Genomic DNA, 19,839 nt, shown 5'->3' on the forward strand with positions numbered 1-19,839 from the left:
CAAGAACTTTACCGACCTTCCCTTCATTGCCCAGACTCATTCTCACCTTTATGGTGAAGAGGTATCCCTTAGGGAGTGAGAGACAGCCAAGAAAAGGATATGGGGGTTGCCAGGACAAATGTTCCAATTTTATCCAAAGCCATCCTATCTACTTCCAACAGCTAGGGACAAATAAAAGGTATGTACAGGAGACTGTTGGGTTTAATGGATGGTAGCACCAGCCATAACCACATGGGGCAAGACCAACTTTCAAGGCATGAATTTGGCTTTGGTTCCTCACTGCTGAAGGGAACTGCAAGGCATGGGCAGTAGCCTTCTCAGGGCTCTTGATTGGTTCCCTTTCCCCTGAGGAGTATTGCTGGGCACTTTTTTTGTTTTAGTCTTGATAGCTTCCTCATCACATTCTACTCTGCCAACACCTAATGTACTTCTGCAGAGTTTAAGGTAAGGAGAGGAAATCCCAATATGGACACAATTCTATTTACAGAATAAAAATGTGATATTTCTCATACACCCCGATTGTGAAATGAAATGAACAACAATGATTAAAAAAAAACCAATATAATGATTTAAAATGTCATTTCTTCATCAAAGCATAAGCCTATTTAATGGAAAGCTGGTCTTGTTCCTTTTGAATTTATCAAAATAGGTAGGCATGTTCACTCATTTGGGATTTGTAGCTATCTTAGAACACCTGAGTCAGGTGAGAGCCCCGGGCTCTTCCTCAGTCTGAGCTCCCACGCTCAGAGGGGACAGTGGGGTTCAGACACTTCTCTCACAGGAAGAAGGCTCACTGCGCAGCTTGTTTAAAATGTGTGTCTCAGGTCCAATGCTCAGAGACTCTGACTCAGTGGGTCTGGGTGGGGCCCAGGAATCTTCATTGTCAATGAACATCTCAGATAATTCTGAAACAGATGCCCAAACCCCACCACACTTTGAGATGTAACGGCCCAGGGCCACCCTAATTTAGGAGAGAATATTAAGAAGACCCTATGGCTGGTGCTTAGTGATAGGTACCAGAAGTTTGACTAAAATGTCACTGTAGCTAATCCTGACACCCTCTCTGCTGGATGGCCAGAGGCCCTATTTGTAACAGTGCTGGGACCAAACAAGTAATTGGGATGAGTGGATGCTGAGTTCTTATATGTGAAAGTAAGTGGATTTTAACTAAAGAAAGAGAACAACTGCTTGAAGAAGTGATGTAAGTATATAGATATTCAGGTATTCTCCTCCCTTCCTTCAGAAGCACTCTGTAATTCCACAAATTTCCCATTATGAACTTCCTAAACAATTGTGAGACTTACAAATTTGATGTGTTTCCTTGCTTCCTATTTGGCAGCGCCTTATCTTAAAGTTTCCTCTTTCTGTTTTGGGGTCTAAGAACTAACTAATGGGAATATCTTCAAAATGAGCCAACTGCGGTGAATTCCCAAAGCGGAAGAAACAAGTGCGGGCAGCCTGGTGAATTGACAGAGCTTTTCCTGAGTGTAGCCAGACTGTTTGCCGACACTGGTTAACTGACTGAAGAAAATGTCCCTAGATTTTAGAAAAATCCCTTTGCTTGTTTTCCTTGGCCATAGTGCTGCCTGTTTTGTAACACAGAGATTTCCTAAAGGACTATTCTTAGCTTTGCTCTCAGTGCTTCACATCAGAAAAATTGGGGTCTGGTCAGTCTTTGAATGACAAGAGATTACTGTTTCATACTAGTTAGTTCCATAACTTGGAGCAAGGTTTTTTTTTGTCTCTTTAAGCCTCAGATTTCCCATCTGAGAACCAAAGGTGCTTGACTGAAGTCCTGGCTGCTATAATATATTATAACATAATGTATAAATATAGGAAAAGACACCGATTTAGGTCCAAATGTTCATTATTTTTCCTTGCTGTGACATCTTTAGGTAATAATCAATAATGATATCATATATAAAGTGTCTACTGGATACCAAGTGCTTTACATACATTACTCCATACAAATTTCACAAAATAAAAGCAGACATTATTCATTTCATTTCACAGAGGATGAAACACGAACCCAGAGAAGTTAAACAACATGCTGTAATTTTTTTGAGTTATTAAATGATCAACAGGGATTCAAATCCATGTTTGTGTTTGTTCTTCTAAAGACTGTGTCCTTTGTGTTCATTCCATGCCTGCTCAGACAAAAACCCCAGCAGGAAATATACCTTAGTTTTTGCATGTAAAAAATGTTAAAGCAGCATCTTTCACTTTCCCTACCCATGGCTGGCCCTGTCAATTCAGTGTCATGTTGGGATCCTTTTAAAGTGGACCCTAAGACAAGGATGCGAATGAAAGTCATTTATTTGGGACATGATCCCAGGAAGCATAGTAGGTGAGTAAGGAAGTATGACAGGGAAAACAAGGAACCTGGTAAAGGGTGTGCTAATAAGCAGGTTACCACTGTGGGAACAAGGCCTCAGCCCACCAGGGAGCTCTGGGAGATGTCTAAGATTTGCCCCAAGGAGGGGTGAAGGAATTGGGGTGGACCCACCAACTCCAATCTGTCATTGGCTGAGAGCTGAGCAGGGAGGATGTGGTTAATTCCTCTGCACTTTCAGAGGAATTGTCTGGATCCCTGAGGCCAGACAAAGCCCTCCACAAAGAATGGCAGGTGTTTACAGGTGGGAATGACATGATCTGGCTTCTGTATGCAGTGTTGGGACAAGATGGGTTTGTTAGTTTCCTACTACTGCTGTAACAAATTACTACAAATTTGATGGCTAAAAACAACTCAAATTTATCATAGTTTCTGTAGGTCAGAAATATGGTGGATGGCTTCTTTACTCTGGGTTTCACATTGTCAAAATCAAAGTGTAAGCCATTTTGGCTCTTCTTGGGAGATCTTGGGAATAACCTACTTCCAAGATCATTCAGATGGTTGTCAGAATCCAGTTTTTTTGTGGTTGCTGGCTGCCAACCAGGAGTCACTCTCAGTGTCTGGGGCCTACATCTCCTGGCCTATGACCCTTTCTCTTTCCAAACTCAGCAATGGCTGAATCCCTCCCTCAAATCTCTCCAACTTCTTCTTCTGCCTCATTGCTCTTCTGTCCACCACTTCTGCATGGATTTGAAACAAGGGAGGACAGAAGGACCAGTATTCCCAAGGACATACTTTTTTGTTGAAAGTGCTTTAAAAAGGAAAATTGCTATTTTCATTTACATTTCATATTTCTATACATATTATTAGAGGTCAGCTATTTTTAAGGATCTCAGATGATCTAACCAGCCTTCAGTGTGTATCCTGTCCTACTTCTGACTCTACTTATGGTGTGACCATTTTTGCTATAATCTCAAAGGAGAAAAATAAAACTTATAAAATGGCAAAAACAACAACAAAATAATCTCATTCTGAGCATTCCAGTAACTTTTTTATGTTTATACCTAGCTGTATCAATAGTTGGTTTGTGTAAAATGGTTAGTAAGGCCAAAGATAAAAGCTTTCTTTTTCTCTCTTTTTTGATCTGTGAACTTGCTGCTTATTTTTTGGCCTGTGTGATGTATATGCGAAACAATTTTGTCCAATAATAAACTGGAATTTTATTTCGCTGAGTCATCCTAAAAAAGAGAGATATGTAAGGACTGATTCACTATTTGGAGTCATTTTCCAATACATGATGTTTGCTATAACCTACTTTTACTTACTGTCCATTAATTGCTGGTGTTCAAATTCTTACTGAAAAATTCGGGTAATTCTGGACATCATAGAGTATTTCATTTGTTGTTGCATCCCCAGCACCTGATTCAGCCTGGCTTTTAGTAAATGATCACAGATATTTGTTAAATTAACAAATGAATGAAGTCACTTGAAATCTTGACTTTTGCATCCTAATCATGAATTTCAGAATAGTTGGCATCCTAAAAAGGAAGTGTTCTTTCTATTTCAATCTCATACAATGTAAAGACAGAAAACCATATGGGAAAAGCCTCAGTATCTCCTAGTACCAAACTGAATGCCAAATTTGAGAAGCTAAGTGAGAGGTTTGATGAACCTATCCACGTCCCTCTTCATGCTGAGTGCCTACCTATAGTCAAATCACAGAAAAGTAAGGAGCACTCCTTTAGGGGGATACTTCCACATGGAAAATAACGAGGCTCAATTATTATAAGTGGTTTTTATCTTTAAAGGCAGTAGGAGGGATCCCTGGGTGGCGCAGCGGTTTGGCGCCTGCCTTTGGCCCAGGGCACGATCCTGGAGACCCGGGATCGAGTCCCACGTCGCGCTCCCGGTGCATGGAGCCTGCTTCTCCCTCTGCCTGTGTCTCTGCCTGTGTCTCTGCCTCTCTCTCTCTCTCTCTCTCTCTCTCTCTCTCTCTGACTATCATAAATAAATTTAAAAAAAAATTAAAAAAAAAATAAAGGCAGTAGGAGATTTTTCTCAATAAGAAATGATTCTGACCTATGCCATTCGCAAATCTTCTTTAAAATACCTTAAAATTCTAGGGTGCGTGGGTGGCTTAGTTGGTTAAGTGTCCAACTCTTGATCTGACCTCAGGTCTTGATATTAGGGTAGCAAATTCAAGCCCATTTTGTGCGCCACACTGGACATGGAGCCTACTTAAAAAAAAATCTTAAAATTTTACTAGAATATGTGGAACTTCCCTACCTAGTTCTGGGAAGTTATAGCCTTCATGTCAAAACTGGACAATGCTAGAACAAAGGTAGGAAACCAATCTCTTTTATGATGAGAACGTCTAGAGAGAAGAGCCCTCTGGACTCCTCCCACACACCAAGTCAGCCACCCTGGCACTGACTGTGTGTGTGTACAACTATGCCTTGTCCACAGACAAGGGCCATCTATCTATGATGTAGCAATCAGGACAGTCAGCTGCATCCACTTCACCTTGTTTGCCAGTGTTACAGGGGGGCAAGGTAATGTTTATGGGGAAGCAGAGCATCCAGGGTGAATAAATGATAAACCTGACAATGAGAAGCTTGCACGAATTGTCCAGAAAGAGGACTGCGGAAGAAGGTTTGGGGCTAACTTCCAAAATAGAATTTTCTTGCTCTCTGGATGTTGGCTTCCTTGACCTTTGATGGTTAGAGGTTCCTTTCCTTGTTCAACAATGTTGATTTTGGAGAGAAAACAGAGCTCAAAAACCCACAGGTCATCCCCTGAGGAATGTTACTGGAATACAGAGGGCAGTTTCACAAAACCAGCCAGGACTCATCTCTGCTTCTAGTAGATAGGAAGAGAGGAAGAGATGAACAATACCTTTTTAAGAAGCTCAGTTTTATCGCTTGATCTTACAAAAAGATGCCTCCAGTCAGTCTAGCTAAAGGTAATCAGCATGGGAGCGTCTTTATGATTCCACCAAGTGGAATGTTTCCCTTAATTAAGAGAGCCTCCCCTGACTTGGGAAAATGAAATACTTTCTCTGATGTGAGTGTCGGGCAGCCATAATTCCCATTGACCAAAAACTCAGGAAAATTAAGGCAATTATCTGAAGTGATCAGAAATTAGTCATTTTCCTCCCTGGAAATATTCAGAAAATTGAAGCAAAAGTACATTCTTTTGGGTTTTCTTTATCTAATAGATAATTGATGACAGTCTTCACTTTGCTGGATTACTGGGAAGTAGCATGAAATAGAAGAAAAATCTGCTCATTGTAGTTATGAAGGTCAGCAAAACAAACAAACATTTTGGCTAATGCCACAAACTGGCTGTGTGATCTTCAGCGAAGTATTAAATCTCTCTGAAGTTCAGATTCATTATCTGTAAAACAATATGGTATCTGTCAAATGTGAATTCTTTCTACATTGTAACACTGTGGGTTTTTTTTAAAGAAAGTAAAAATAAAGGAAATAATATGAATAAAACACTTGGCTATGGATAGTCACTCCATAAATAGTGCCATGTAAAATACTGCTAGAAATGTACATTTTATTTTATTGTGGGGGGTGGGGGGCAGAGGGAGAGGGAGAGAAAGAATCTCATGACCCAGAGATCATTACCTGAGCTGAAATCAAGAGTCAGATGGCTTAACCATCTGTGTCATCCAGGTGCCCTAGAAATGCTAATTTTAGAATTAGCTATTCAGAGATGGCTGAGCTGTCTATGCCAGATGGCAACTGAGAATTTGCCTGGCCTTTATACCAGGACTAAATAATTGTTAGCAAATGCCTGAATCTTAAATTAGACTCTATCCACCTGGGCAGGTGGAAACTTTCCAGGCTAGTGTTCTGTAGCCCTTTCCTTGAGAAACAGATCCTGGATTGAATGAAGGAAAAGAAATAGGAAAGACTGCCCATGGTAAAGCAATACAGTTCTCTGGAAAATTTGGAGAGGATGGACTGAACCCCGGAAGATGAAGTAGAAAAGATACTCCACCTTCCTATGAAGTGGGTACCAAGGCCTACCAGAGTTCCCAGTTGTATATAATGCCACCCACAGCAGTAGCTTACAAAATATGTTCCATAGAACACTACTTTCCACTGATGTGAAAAAAATATCAGAGGCAAATAAGTTTGGAAATACTACATAATACAGCTCCCTTCTTGAAGAGTCTTGAAGAGCCTCTTAAAAGCCCTGAGAAGTTCTTCAGTATAGTGGATATGTGTTCTTAATTCAGTAGGTTCCCAATCTACTTGATTATGGATTCTTTTTTCCCTACAACACCATTCTCTGATGTACCGCTAACAGTATGAAAAACTATGCACAAGGTTATTCATTATGGCCATAATTTTAGTAGCAGAATATTGGGAACAACCTAAATTAAAATGCACAGCATTTATCCTTTCTCCATAATCTATGTATACATAATTAAAACTCATAGAGCCCTAGAGAGAATGACTCAGCACTACCTAGGGGACAGTCTACCAATGTATACTTGCCTTTCTTGTGTGCTTTGTAAATCATGCAAATTCCAGTCTTTGCAAAATTATAAATGACCAAATGTTGTGTCCATTCAACACTCAAGTCTGCAAATAAATTGTCTTAGTAAGCCAAGGGCCGCTGTATAGATAAGTGTTTCTGTAAACATTGGTTCTCCTTTAATGAAAATTGTCCTGTTGATAAAAAAAAAAGGAAAACATTTTGTACAAGAATAAAATTCTCCAGCCTCCTACCTACATAAGCAGAAATATAAGATGTTTTCCTATCATTTTTTCCCACCTATTTTACAACCTTTGACGTTGACTTGGACACTCATTTTCCCTTTTGTACATAGTCATGTAAAAAAAGTTCAAGGTAGGAGAAACTTGTTTTGAGATTTGTTTTGCTGAGTAATTGATCCTAAAAGAAATTTGGCTTTGCTTTTGCAAAGTTCAGCATAATAGTGTGCGAATTTTTCAGAGATAATCATTTTTAAAACTGTTTTTATTTGGTTAAATGTTCTAAGACTATGCAGCAGAGCCTTCTTGCCTTAGACCAGACTAGTTACAAATAAGCAGATTCTCTCAAAATATAAATATAAAAATTCCAAGGCAGATAAGGCAGATATGGAGGAGTCTCCACTTGTGCTATTTGTGGAGATTTAAGAGAACCATAGAAAGTCTCAACAAAGAAAAAAATTATAAAAATTATGGAAGGTGAAAGGAAGAAGGAGAATCAGGACCAGATGAGATCAAATTATTTGAAGAGGGGGGGTCTTTTCAAAAGTTTGACAGCACACTTATAGTGAGACTGAGGGGAAATGTCACTTGAATGTTCCTGGTGTGGATGGTACCACTGTTATAGAGAGGAATTTGGGTGGGGCACCTGGGTGGCTCAGTGGTTGAGTGTCTACCTTCTGCTCAGGTCATGATCACAGGGTCCTGAGACTGAGTCCCGCATCAGGTTCCCTGTAAGGAGTCTGCTTCTCCCTCTATCAATGTCTCTGCCTCTCTCGGTGTGTCTCTCATGAATAAATAAATTAAAAATCTTAAAAAAAAAAAAAGAGTTTGGAAATATGTAGCAAAATTACACATGCACTTTTTCTTTATTTATTTTTAATACATTTTTTTAAAGATTTTATTTATTTATTCATGAGAATACACAGAGAGGAGAGAGAAGAGAGGCAGAGACACAGACAGAGGGAGAAGCAGGCTCCATGCAGGGAGCCTGATGTGGGACTCCATCCCGGGTCTCCAGGATCACGCCCTGGGCTGAAGGCGGCGCTAACATGGCACTAAACCGCTGAGGCACCCAGGCTGTCTGCGCTTATTCTTTAACCAAACAATCCCATTTCTAGGAATTTGGGGTGAAGATATACTCCAAAAGTATAAAAGTATATATGCACAAGTTTATATACTACAGTATAATTTTAAAGCAAAATATTGGGAATATTCTAAATGGACAAAATAGGAAACATAATGAATGACAATAATACATCTTTACAATGGAGTGCTGTTCAATTATGTTGTTAATTTTAAAAACTCAAAGTGCCAAAGGGTGTATGGTATGCCAGCTTTAGTATAGAAAATGGGAAATAAGATATTTATGTATGCATCTGCTTATTTGCAATAATAAGCACCAGAAGTTTAAGTCAGAAACTCATAATATTGGTTATCTCTTGGCATTAGTGGAGATAGGATGGAAGAGAATGAGGCTTCTTTGAGTATGTATCTACATATGGTTTTGACTGAGAAACCCATATTTATGTTTATACATTAAAAAATAAAAATAAACTAACATAAACTCAGAGAAGAAAAAAAAAGAGCCAATTCAAATACCAGTGGAACATAGTGCTCTGACTGTCCATACTTAGTGGATATATTCTAAGGACAAAAAGAATTGTAAAAACATCTTGGACTTTGGCTTGTAGGATTTTATTAGTAGCAACATTGATGCCTAATTCTGAAACTACTTTTTGCGTATTACAGGGTTGAATAAGTGAATAAATATATTGATGTTATGAGGAACTAAAATTATCACTGTGGGAGAAGAGAAATATAAATGTAGATTTGACAAATGAGAGAAAGACCCTGTGATGAGATATCCTTATAAAATCATGGTTTAAAAAAAAAATACATCTCCTAGCTTTATCCACTGACAGGGCCTACACTCAGTAATATCCTAGTGGAAATAAGTGCATCTATTGCCAAAAATGTAATTTCTAAGTACCTTTCTCCAAATGGTACAAGGTTTCCTTAGGGAAATAACTGAATCCAGGTCTGGAACAGGTAAAGTACAAGGTGAGCCTGGAATTTCTTGCTGTGCCAGAAATAAGCAAGTGTGCAAAAACTTAGGGGAACATGTCAAAAGGACACATGAGACAGCTGGAAGTAATAAGCCTCACGGGCCAGAATTGGGACAACTTGAGCATTAAAAAGAATATGAGGGGTGCCTGGGTGGCTCAGCAGTTGAGCGTCTGTCTTTGGCCCAGGGCGTGATCCTGGAGTCCCAGGATTGAGTCCCACACCGGGCTCCCTGCACGGAGCCTGCTTCTCCCTCTGCTTATGTCTCTGCCTCTCTCTCTCTCAGTGTCTTTCATGAATAAATAAATAAAATCTTAAAAAAAAGAATATGAGATAAATAGATTATAATACTTTGAATAAAAAAGAATCCATAGCCCATGGAGGAAAAAGGGAGGGGAAGCTCTTACTTATTGAAGAATATTAAATAACAAATAGAGAAGTAATGACAGAACTGGAGAAAAATTGTTTTGCAAATGACATTTGTAATAATCATTTTAAAGACATCTGAATGCATATATAAAACTGTTGTTTTGTAAAAAAAAAATAGATAATAGCATATGCAAAGTTTTTAAAATGATAAACCTTATTATATCTGTTGGTAGATAAGGTCGACCACATTTGAACCTGTTGACGACAAGCAGACATTTTTGTGCCTCTTTATGTGATATAGTAAGAAGTATACACCATTATGTATGAAGTATTCTTGACTAAATAAATGAACCTGAATCTAGAACAAGCCTCTAAATCTAACCATCAGTTTATAGAAAATACCATCCCATATCCATTAAAATGATAAAACTTGGTAAATCTGATCTCAGCAAGCTTGGTGAAGATATGGAACATTGGAAACTCTGACACCCTGGTGGTAGAGTGCAAACTGGCTGAAACGATTTGAATTTGACAGTACTTAAATAATGGAGAAAATCACCTTCTTTCAGGCAAGAATACACTAATGGATGTATTGTCATTGAGTAAAGATAATTGGGAAATGAGGTATTCATACAGTCTCAAGATATCACCCTATGGTATCAATAAATTGATAACTTATTAATTACCAATGAGAAGAGGTGCCTTTACAATGGAGAAATCTGACAGATACCACCTTATTTTAGTGTTCAACTGAACATCACCAACAATAGATCAAATTGAATTATGTGTCTCCTAAAATGATGCACTGGAAAGAATACAACAACATCATCAATGTCATATTTTTTCCTTTTGAGCAAGCCACCTAAGGGGAAGACCAAATTTGTTACCCACTTTCTGGGGTTGTTGATTTTAATTTCAGGATGTGAGATTCCTTATTTTCTTGGCAGGTCAGTAATTCATTTAAGAAGATAGTGTTCATCTCTTATTCAGTATGTTGGTTGTTTTAATTTGGAGGTTCATCGTATGGCCAGAAATGGAAAATGGCATGGTTTTTTTGAAAACGTCTAACTCTATACTTCTTCGTGTGTATCACGTAGATTCATACAGGCCTTTTGCCTAGTAATGTGATAAAGGCTATAAAAATGTTTATACCCTTTAGTTCAATAAGAAGACTCTTGAGAATTTATTCTAAGGAAATAATATAATAGTAACAAATGTTATTAGCATAAAACATAACAATTTGATTTGGGCAACCAAATACTGGAAAGAACCTAAATGTCCATTAGGGAAATCATTTAGTGTGCAACCACTAAAATGTTTATTATGAAGACTGTGCTAATGTGGAAGATAATTCTGATGCTAAATTCTAATAGCGGAACATAAAATTTGTGCACATGCCAATGGCAACTTCTAGCAAAATATGTGCACATAAGAATAAGATGATACACAAAAGGTAGTTGCTAGAATGAGGAATTATGGTTGATTTTGTCTTCATTTTTTTTCTTTAATACTTGGTGCACCATTTTAATTTTAAAATGCAAAAGAATTCTTCACTTCAAGGGAAAAAGAGATGTGTTTGATTATTCTATTCTTCCTGGAGTCCTGGCAGTTGCTTCATGTGTAAAATGAGGACTTTAATTCCAGTTTTGATGACATGATATTAAAGAATCTAACTCGGTAACCGTCACATGGAAAATAGTTAATAAATGGTTATCAACCTTTTTTTTTCTCATACTTAATCACAGTAAGACAAGGGGTGAAGAGGGATCAAGGCCCCCTGAGAGGTCCAGCATGGATGTGGCAGCACCAGCCCCGAAGAGAGAGGATCTTAGGAAAGATGACAGTACCAGAGCAGACAGCTATGTGAGAATTCAGGAGCCAATGCTTCCATCAAAGAGCTATTTTGCTGATTCCTTTTCAGAAACTGAAAAGGAACTTTGCTTACCCTTTCATGAATGGAGGCAGAGGAAAGGCAGTCAGGCATGCTCCTAGCTGTTTGTGCTGCTTAATCTGACTTCGGTCTTTCTTGTCCATACAATGGAAAGTAGATCTGGAAAGTAGTTCTATTTAAGTAGAACTTAAATAAAGTTCCTGTTCTGCCATTTACAATGTGACCCAGCAAGACCATTGTGTTCTCTCAACCTCAGTTTCTCTGCTTGTAAAATGGGAATATTAATTCATACCCCACTTGCCTTTTAAGGGTTTGTAAGTTCTAAAATGCAAACACAGGAAAATTGCTATTCTCATTATGTTAGTAAAGTTATTCTGAGAGATGATAGGAGAATTGTTGATTTAACCTCACTGGCATGTTCCAGGTTTATCTCAAAAAAGGACTTCCATCCTATTTTTTTTCATCTCCATCCCCTACCACCACGCCCTGAGGAAATGCTAAACTTCACATGGTTAAAAATAAATCTTGCATAATGTCTGACATCCACATGTTCACACCATTTATTGGAAAACTATTTATATTTGTGTTTTCTGCATATAAATTTTGGAGATATTATTAAGGAGATAGAGGACTACACATATTTTAGTAAATATTTCATGTTTCACAGGATGTCCCAGACAATAGACAGCTCCCAGTGTTTTATGGCTACTAACCACACTGAGATGTGGATGAATGGGGAAGTCAAATTAGAGCTCTTACAAGTCTCAGTGAGGACAGGTACATGATCCAAATGAAGAGATAAGAGTTTGTGAAATATTAGTTAAGTGTAAAAATTGTGACAATATGTTCTGGAAGAAATGTTGTCAATAGCTATCAAAATTCTACCTATTGACCCAGAAATATCCACGTAGATAACCATATAAAAAGTTGTTCATTGCAGTATTATTTGTAATAACAAAAAGAAAAAAAATTGTTACAGCATACATAAAATGTAAAGTTGGGGGAGTAAAAAATAAGTTCTTTTAGAATGTCTTCAAACTTAAGTAGCTATCAAACTAATACAAACTGCTATATACTTAGGATGTCATTTGTGAACCTTATGGTAACCATAAATCTCAAATCTATAATAGATACACCAAAAATAAAGAGAGTGGAAGCCAAGCATAACACTACAGAAAGTTGTCAATGACAAGGAAAGAGAATAAAAGAAAGGAACAGAGCAATTAGCATAGTGGCTGGTATGAGAAAAAAAGGCTCAATAAAAACTTGGAAAGAACTAATAAATCCACTAAGAATGGGAATAGCAGTTCTCATAGAGAGAACTATGAGCCAAATATTTGACATCATCCTGAAAGTAGAAGATTTAGTATAGGCAGAAAGTATGCACTTAGAATATAGAAAATGTGAATTATGGCCGGTAAGAGAAACCTCATCTTTGTTTTATCTTGCCAACCACATTGTCAATTCCACGTTTCTGACGGTTTTATTTCTTTTTTCCTTTTTTTCAGTTATATTCAATATTTCTGTTCTTCAGATTGAATAGTTCTAATTAACTAACTGCAAGTTCAAGAACTCCATTCTGTTCTCTCTAATCTGCTGCTAAGTCTATTCAGTGAATTTTTAATTTTAGATATTATATATTTTTGTTCTAGAATTTCCCCATGGATTTTTTTATAGTTTCCATTTCTTTGTGAAGATTTCCTATTTCTTCATTAATTAGGATCATATTTTCCCATTGATTTCCCAAATAATTTTTGAGCATGATTATAATAGCTGCTCTGAAATCATTGTTTCAAATTTCAACACCTGCAGTATCTTGGGCTCAGTCTTTTTTAAATTGCCTTTTTTAAAAGTATGGGTCATATTTTCTTGTTTATCTATATGTATAATAATTTTTGGTTGCCACCCGAGCATTTTGAACTGCTTATTATGGAGACTCTGGATTCTCTAAAGAGTATGAGTTTTTTCCACCAGGCAGGTAACTTGATTGAATTCAAACTCTGAGCTTTAGCCTCTCAGTAATGGACAGCAGCTGCAATCTTTGTTCAATTCTTTAACCATTAATCATATGTTTGACATCTGCCATGCATACATACAGTTCATGGGTGGGCTAAAGATTTGGACATATTATATACAGAATTTGGAGCTCCCGTTTCTAAATGTGTCATTTTGTGGATTGCCTCCTTCAGTTCTTATGACTGGTCTGAGTTCTGCCCTTTGGGTTCTTCAGGCTAATAAGATTTTGGATTTTCTATCTAAATTTTAGCTTGATGAAGCTTCTGCACAGCAAAAGAAACAGTCAACAAAACTAAAAGACAACCTACAGAATGGGAGAAGATATTTGTAAATGACCTATCAGATAAAGGACTAGTATCCAAGATCTATAAAGAACTTATTAAACTCAACAGCAAAGAAACAAACAATCCAATCATGAAATGGGCAAAAGACATGAACAGAAATCTCACAGAGGAAGACATAGACATGGCCAACATGCACATGAGAAAATGCTCCGCATCACTTGCCATCAGGGAAATACAAATCAAAACCACAATGAGGATGTGGAGAAAGGGGAACCCTCTTGCACTGTTGGTAGGAATGTGAACTGGTGCAGCCACTCTGGAAAACTGTGTGGAGGTTCCTCAAAGAGTTAAAAATAGATCTGCCCTACCACCCAGCAATTGCACTGCTGGGGATTTACCCCAAAGATACAGATGCAGTGAAATGCCGGGACACCTGCACCCTGATGTTTATAGCAGCAATGTCCACAATAGCCAAACTGTGGAAGGAGCCTCGGTGTCCATCGAAAGATGAATGGATAAAGAAGACGTGGTCTATATATACAATGGAATATTACTCAGCCATTAGAAATGACAAATACCCACCATTTGCTTCGATGTGGATGGAACTGGAGGGTATTATGCTGAGTGAAGTAAGTCAATCGGAGAAGGACAAACATTATATGGTCTCATTCATTTGGGGAATATAAAAAATAGTGAAAGGGAATAAAGGGGAAAGGAGAAAAAATGAGTGGGAAATATCAGAAAGGGAGACAGAACATGAGAGACTCCTAACTCTGGGAAACGAACAAGGGGTGGTAGAAAAGGAGGTGGGTGGGGGGTGGGGGTGACTGGGTGATGGGCACTGAGGGGGGCACTTGATGGGATGAGCACTGAGTGTTATGCTGTATGTTGGCAAATTGAACTCCAATAAAAAAAAAGAACTCTAAAAAAATTTTAGCTTGCTCTGAGTGTAAAAAAAAAAAAATCTAGAAAAAAAGGGAAATTTTTTCATCTCTGCTCTTATTCCCTTCTTCAAGTGTAGACATCCCTCTGATGCCTGCCTACTTTAGGTTACTCTCCAGAGTCCAGAATTTATGGTTATTTTCTATGGGAGAGTTAGTCTGATAGGAACTACTGCTCCATAACTAGAAGCTTCTAAATATAACTGGTTTCTGAATGGTATTTTTCTTTGGGAAGGACTTTCAGCTACTTCCTGTGTACTTCCTTATTTCCCGTTTTTCTCAGTCATATTCTTTTTATTTCCTTAATTCCTAAGTCAGATATTTCTCTTCTTGTAGATTTATTGACATTATCAAGTGTCCCCTATATGGTTAAATATAATTTCCCTTGTATTTAGAAAAAGGAAAAATATTACTGCTTATTAGTGAACAATGGTATAGTATAAGAAAAAAGTGCTGATCTTTGTAGCCAGATAATTTGGGTTAGGATCTCAGATTGTCACATATTAGCTGAATGGCTTTGAGAAATTAATTTAATTAATTTAATCTTTACAAATAACAGGCTTCTAATTTGCAGAATAAAAATAATAATTCCTAGTTCATTGGATTGCTGTGAAGAGAAGAGACAACTAACATAACCTAACCTATTGCCTGGCACAGAATAGGTACTCCAAAAATAGTAGCAATTTAAAAACAGTGGCATTTTTAAAAACAGACTTTATTTTTAGAGAAGTTTTAGGTTCACAAATCAAGCAAAAAGTAGAGTACTCATATAACTCCTTTAATTACTTTTCCTTCCTCCTACCTGGCCTCCCCCATTATCCATGTTTCCCACCAGAGTGACATACCTGTCACTATTAATGGATCCACTACAGGGATACATCATTACCATCCAAAGTGCACAGTTTACATTAGGGTTCACTCTTGATGTTGTACATTCTATGAGTTCAGACAAATTTATAATCATATGTACCCACCACTGTAGTCCCATACAAAATAGCTTCACTGCCCTAAAAATCCTATGTGCTCCACCTATTTATCACTCCCTCCTCTCAATTCCTGACACCCACTGTCTTCATTGTTTTGACTTTTCCAGAATGTCATCTAGTTGGAATCCTAGAGTATGCAACTTTTTCAGATGGTCTTGTTCATTTAATATTATGCACTTATGTTATCTTCATGTTTTCATGGCTTGATATCTAATTTCTTTTAACACTGAGTAATAGCATTGTATTTATGTAACAAATAAATACATAATAGCATTGTATTTATGTAATAAATAAATAAATAATAAATAACCTGTATGACAGTTTATTTATCCATTTACCTAGTGACAGACATCTTGTTTATTTCCAAGTTTGGCATTTATGAATAAAGCTGCTGTAAACACCCATGTGCAGGTTTTCATGTGGACATAAGTTTTCAATTTGTGTAGAAGTGTGATTGTTGGATTGTATGGTAAGGGTGTATATGGTTTTTAAGAAACTGCTTTCCTGGGATGCCTGGATGGTTCAGTGGTTGAGTGTCTGCCTTTGGCTCAGGGCATGATCCTGGAGTTCCGGGATCAAGTCCTACACAGGGCTCCTGTGAGGAGTCTGCTTCTCCTCTAGGAGAAGCTACTCTAGGATTCCAACTAGATGACATTCTGGAAAAGTCAAAACTATGAAGACAGTGGGTGTCAGGAATTGAGAGGAGGGAGTAATAAATAGGTGGAGCACATAGGATTTTTAGGGCAGTGAAGCTATTTTGTATGGGACTACAGTGGTGGGTACATATGATTATAAATTTGTCTGAACTATGTCTCTGCCTTCTCTCTGTGTCTCTCATGAATAAATAAATAAAAGCTTTAAAAAAAGGAAAGAAACCACCTTCCAAACTACTCTCCAAAGTAGCTATACCATTTGTGTTCCTACCAACAATGAATGAGAGTTCCTATGTAATGACAGTACTGTCTTTTGTTAAGAGTCCATCAATTAATGAGATACTCTGTCCACAGCTGGTGTTTTTAATGATTATCCTTTTCTCTCCCATCCCCTCCACCACTTCTGCCTCTGACATGCACAAGAAGGAAAGGAACTTTTCCTGTGTAATTAGCTCACACTGGTTTTATCCTTTTCAATCTGCCAGTGAGCTGAAGCATGACTTTTGGTTTAATTCAATGAATTTTGCTCTGCACTGGTGTCAAACTGCTTGTAGTGTCATGTCTCCTGACCTGCACTATAAGCTCTCATAGAGCAAAACCTATATGTATGCATGCTAGCTTGACACCATGGCACACATCGAAGTTTTTATGTATTGTTACATGAATTGATTCTTTCTGAGTTAAAGACAACTTCCACAGTAGTACTTCCACATCATTAATTTTTTCATTTCACACTCAGGCCCTAATCTATGAAAAGTGAATTGGATCAGGCTGAGAATTAGATCACCATTCACTGCTAAGGTTGTCTGAGAGTCTTCTATGTCGTCAGTTCCTTCCCAGTCCTCTTCTTTTTTGTGGACAATGTGGGTGTGGCTCAAGAGAAAATTCAGTAGGTAAGTTTTCTCAATGCACAACTTCTCTATTACCTCTTGTAGTTCACAAGTGAAATAGGACAGAGCATCCAGTGCCTTGCAAATTGTCTTGTATATAGTAGGCACTAAATAAATGTCTGTTGAATAAATCAGTAACAAATCCTTACCCTTAGAAAATATAGTAGGTGGAGTTATGGACTCTCCCCTCCCAAAATGCTCAAACTCTAATCCCTGAATCTTATATACTACATTACATGGCAAGAGGGACTTTGCTGACATGATTAAGGGTAGAGACCCTGAGACTATGAGATTATCCAGGCTACCCATGTGAGCCTGCACTAATCATGTGAGACTTAAAAGCAAAAAACATTTCCTTCCTAGGTTGTAAAGAGATGAGATAGAGGAAAAAGAAGAGATTTGAAGTGGGAACGTGAGTATACCCACTACTGCTGGCTTTGAAGTTAGAGGAAGGAGGTCTCAAGCCAAGGAATGTGGCTATATTTGAGAAATTGGGGAAAGTGCTCAGCTGACAACAATCAAGAAAGCAGGGACCTCAATCCTAAGAACTGTTTTCAGCCAACAACTCAAATAAGCAAGGAAACGGATCTCCCCCTCAAGCCTGCAGAGAGGAATGCAGCCCTGCGACACCTTGATTTTAGCCAGGTGAGAGACCTGTGTCAGACTTCTGACCTACAGAACAGTAAGATACTAAATTTGTGTGATAAGCTGCTAAATTTGTGGTAACTTATTACTTCAACAATGGAAAGCTAGTATAAGAAGAATTCATTGTGAGCTCTTTCCTGAAAATTTTGCAGATATCTGCGCCTATGCTGGACAAGCTTCTCAGATGATTAGCTGGCTCTATGGCAAACTATTATGTCCAGATCTCCAGCCTCACTTTCTTAGGCTCACTTTATATCCAGTATATCCATAGGAAAGTCAATGCTGGATCCTGAGTAGCTAGGAAGATAAATGGGATTGGAAATGAGTTATGCTTCAAGCAGGAGAACAAGTGGTAGGAAACTGGCGTGACTTGGGCTGCAGTCACAGTGCCTGATGGAATCTGGTCATAATGAAGGATATAACAGTAATAATGGCTTTATCTTCCAAGGTCTCCAATGTCCCATAGCACTAGTTGGACAAAACTGGTTGGAAATGAGCTTAAATGGGGGATTTCCTGAACATATTCCCTATTGTTACAAAGCTGAGTTGGCTTCCTCATCTACAATTATGCCAAGTAGTCACACTACACAGTCTCTAGGGAGATTATATTAGTGATTTCTTTCAACATAAGCAACTTCTTAATAGATATTTATACTAGGAGCAAAAGAGTCAATGGCTTTTCCACTAGGAGTAAATTGGCTATCCAACTAGAAAGGAAGATTGGTAAAGGGTGATCTCCAGGAAGCCACGAAGTGGATTGCCACCTGACTGTGTTGTGTACTTCCTTATTTTACTTCTCAGCAGACTTTATTCCAGAATATCAGTTTGATTTGTATTAACTCACGCCCCTTAGGTTTGATCCGAGGAGAATTTGTTCCATGGACAAGGAAGATCTAGTTTGGGGTCTGGAGTCATGTGATTGACTCCAGTTAAGTGTAGCTAGTGAGTGGCAGTGAGTGATGACGCTCAAATTGTATTTAATGCCTGAAGTGCTGAGCAGGAACAAGTATGTTCTGGCCCATTTCACAAAGCACTTGAAAATTTCCTTTAGAAATCCTAAACATAGACACTTAGTAACTATTATGTCAGCAAAGCATAATTATTATTAACTAAACTCCTAGGTAAGTATTTTAGTTACTATTTTACAAATTATTATAATTGACAGTGATCCAAGCCAGCAGACTATGCGATACATGATTGATTGTCCACACTGCTAAAATAAGTTATTTTACAAATGCAATGGAATTCATGTGTAGTTTCTACCCAAACCTGAGGCTACAGCTCTGCCAAAAATAGGTCTGTGTTTTCCAATCTGCTACCATATGGAAGAATTTGAGTTTACTTGGCAATTTAGACCTACTTATAGAAGACCAGCTAGGTTTTTTTTCACTTCTCTTTGCTTTAAGCATTAATATAACTAACAACTGTAAAATACCTGCTCTTAACTTGACAAAAATTCCTCAAGTTAGGACATTCTTATGTGAGGACAGATAGTCATTTCTGTGGATGATGGTCTGTTTTCCCCCTCTGTTTAAGAGACAGAAGATAAAATGGACCACACCTATTTAGCACAGATATAGGTGTGAGAGAGGAATGTAGGTTGCTCTCCATGTTTGGTTTGGGTAATAAAGGGTTATGTTAATCCACATAGAAAATACAGTATTACTGGTATGTAGGGGAAAATGAGTTCAAGTTTTAACAAGCTGAGTTCAAGAATGTGACACATCCAGGTCAATTTACTTAATAGGCAATTGGAAGCAAAGTTCTGGACCTTAGGAGAGAAGTATAACCAAAAGCTGGTAGGACAATTGTACAGATATTCTGGAAAATAGTTTGGCAGTTTCTTACACTAAACATGTACTAACCATGCAACCCAGCAATTGAGCTTTGAACACTTATTCTAGAGAAATGGAAAAAAAAAGATCTGTTGACACAAAAATTTGTAAATGAATGTTTGTAGAAACTTCATTCATAAAAAACTGGAAATAGCCCAAATGTCCTTTAGTAGGTAAATGGTTAAACAAATGTGGTACAT

The sequence above is a fragment of the Vulpes lagopus genome, chromosome 1 (genome assembly GCF_018345385.1).
Source record: "Vulpes lagopus strain Blue_001 chromosome 1, ASM1834538v1, whole genome shotgun sequence".
In the NCBI taxonomy this organism is placed as follows: domain Eukaryota; kingdom Metazoa; phylum Chordata; class Mammalia; order Carnivora; family Canidae; genus Vulpes; species Vulpes lagopus.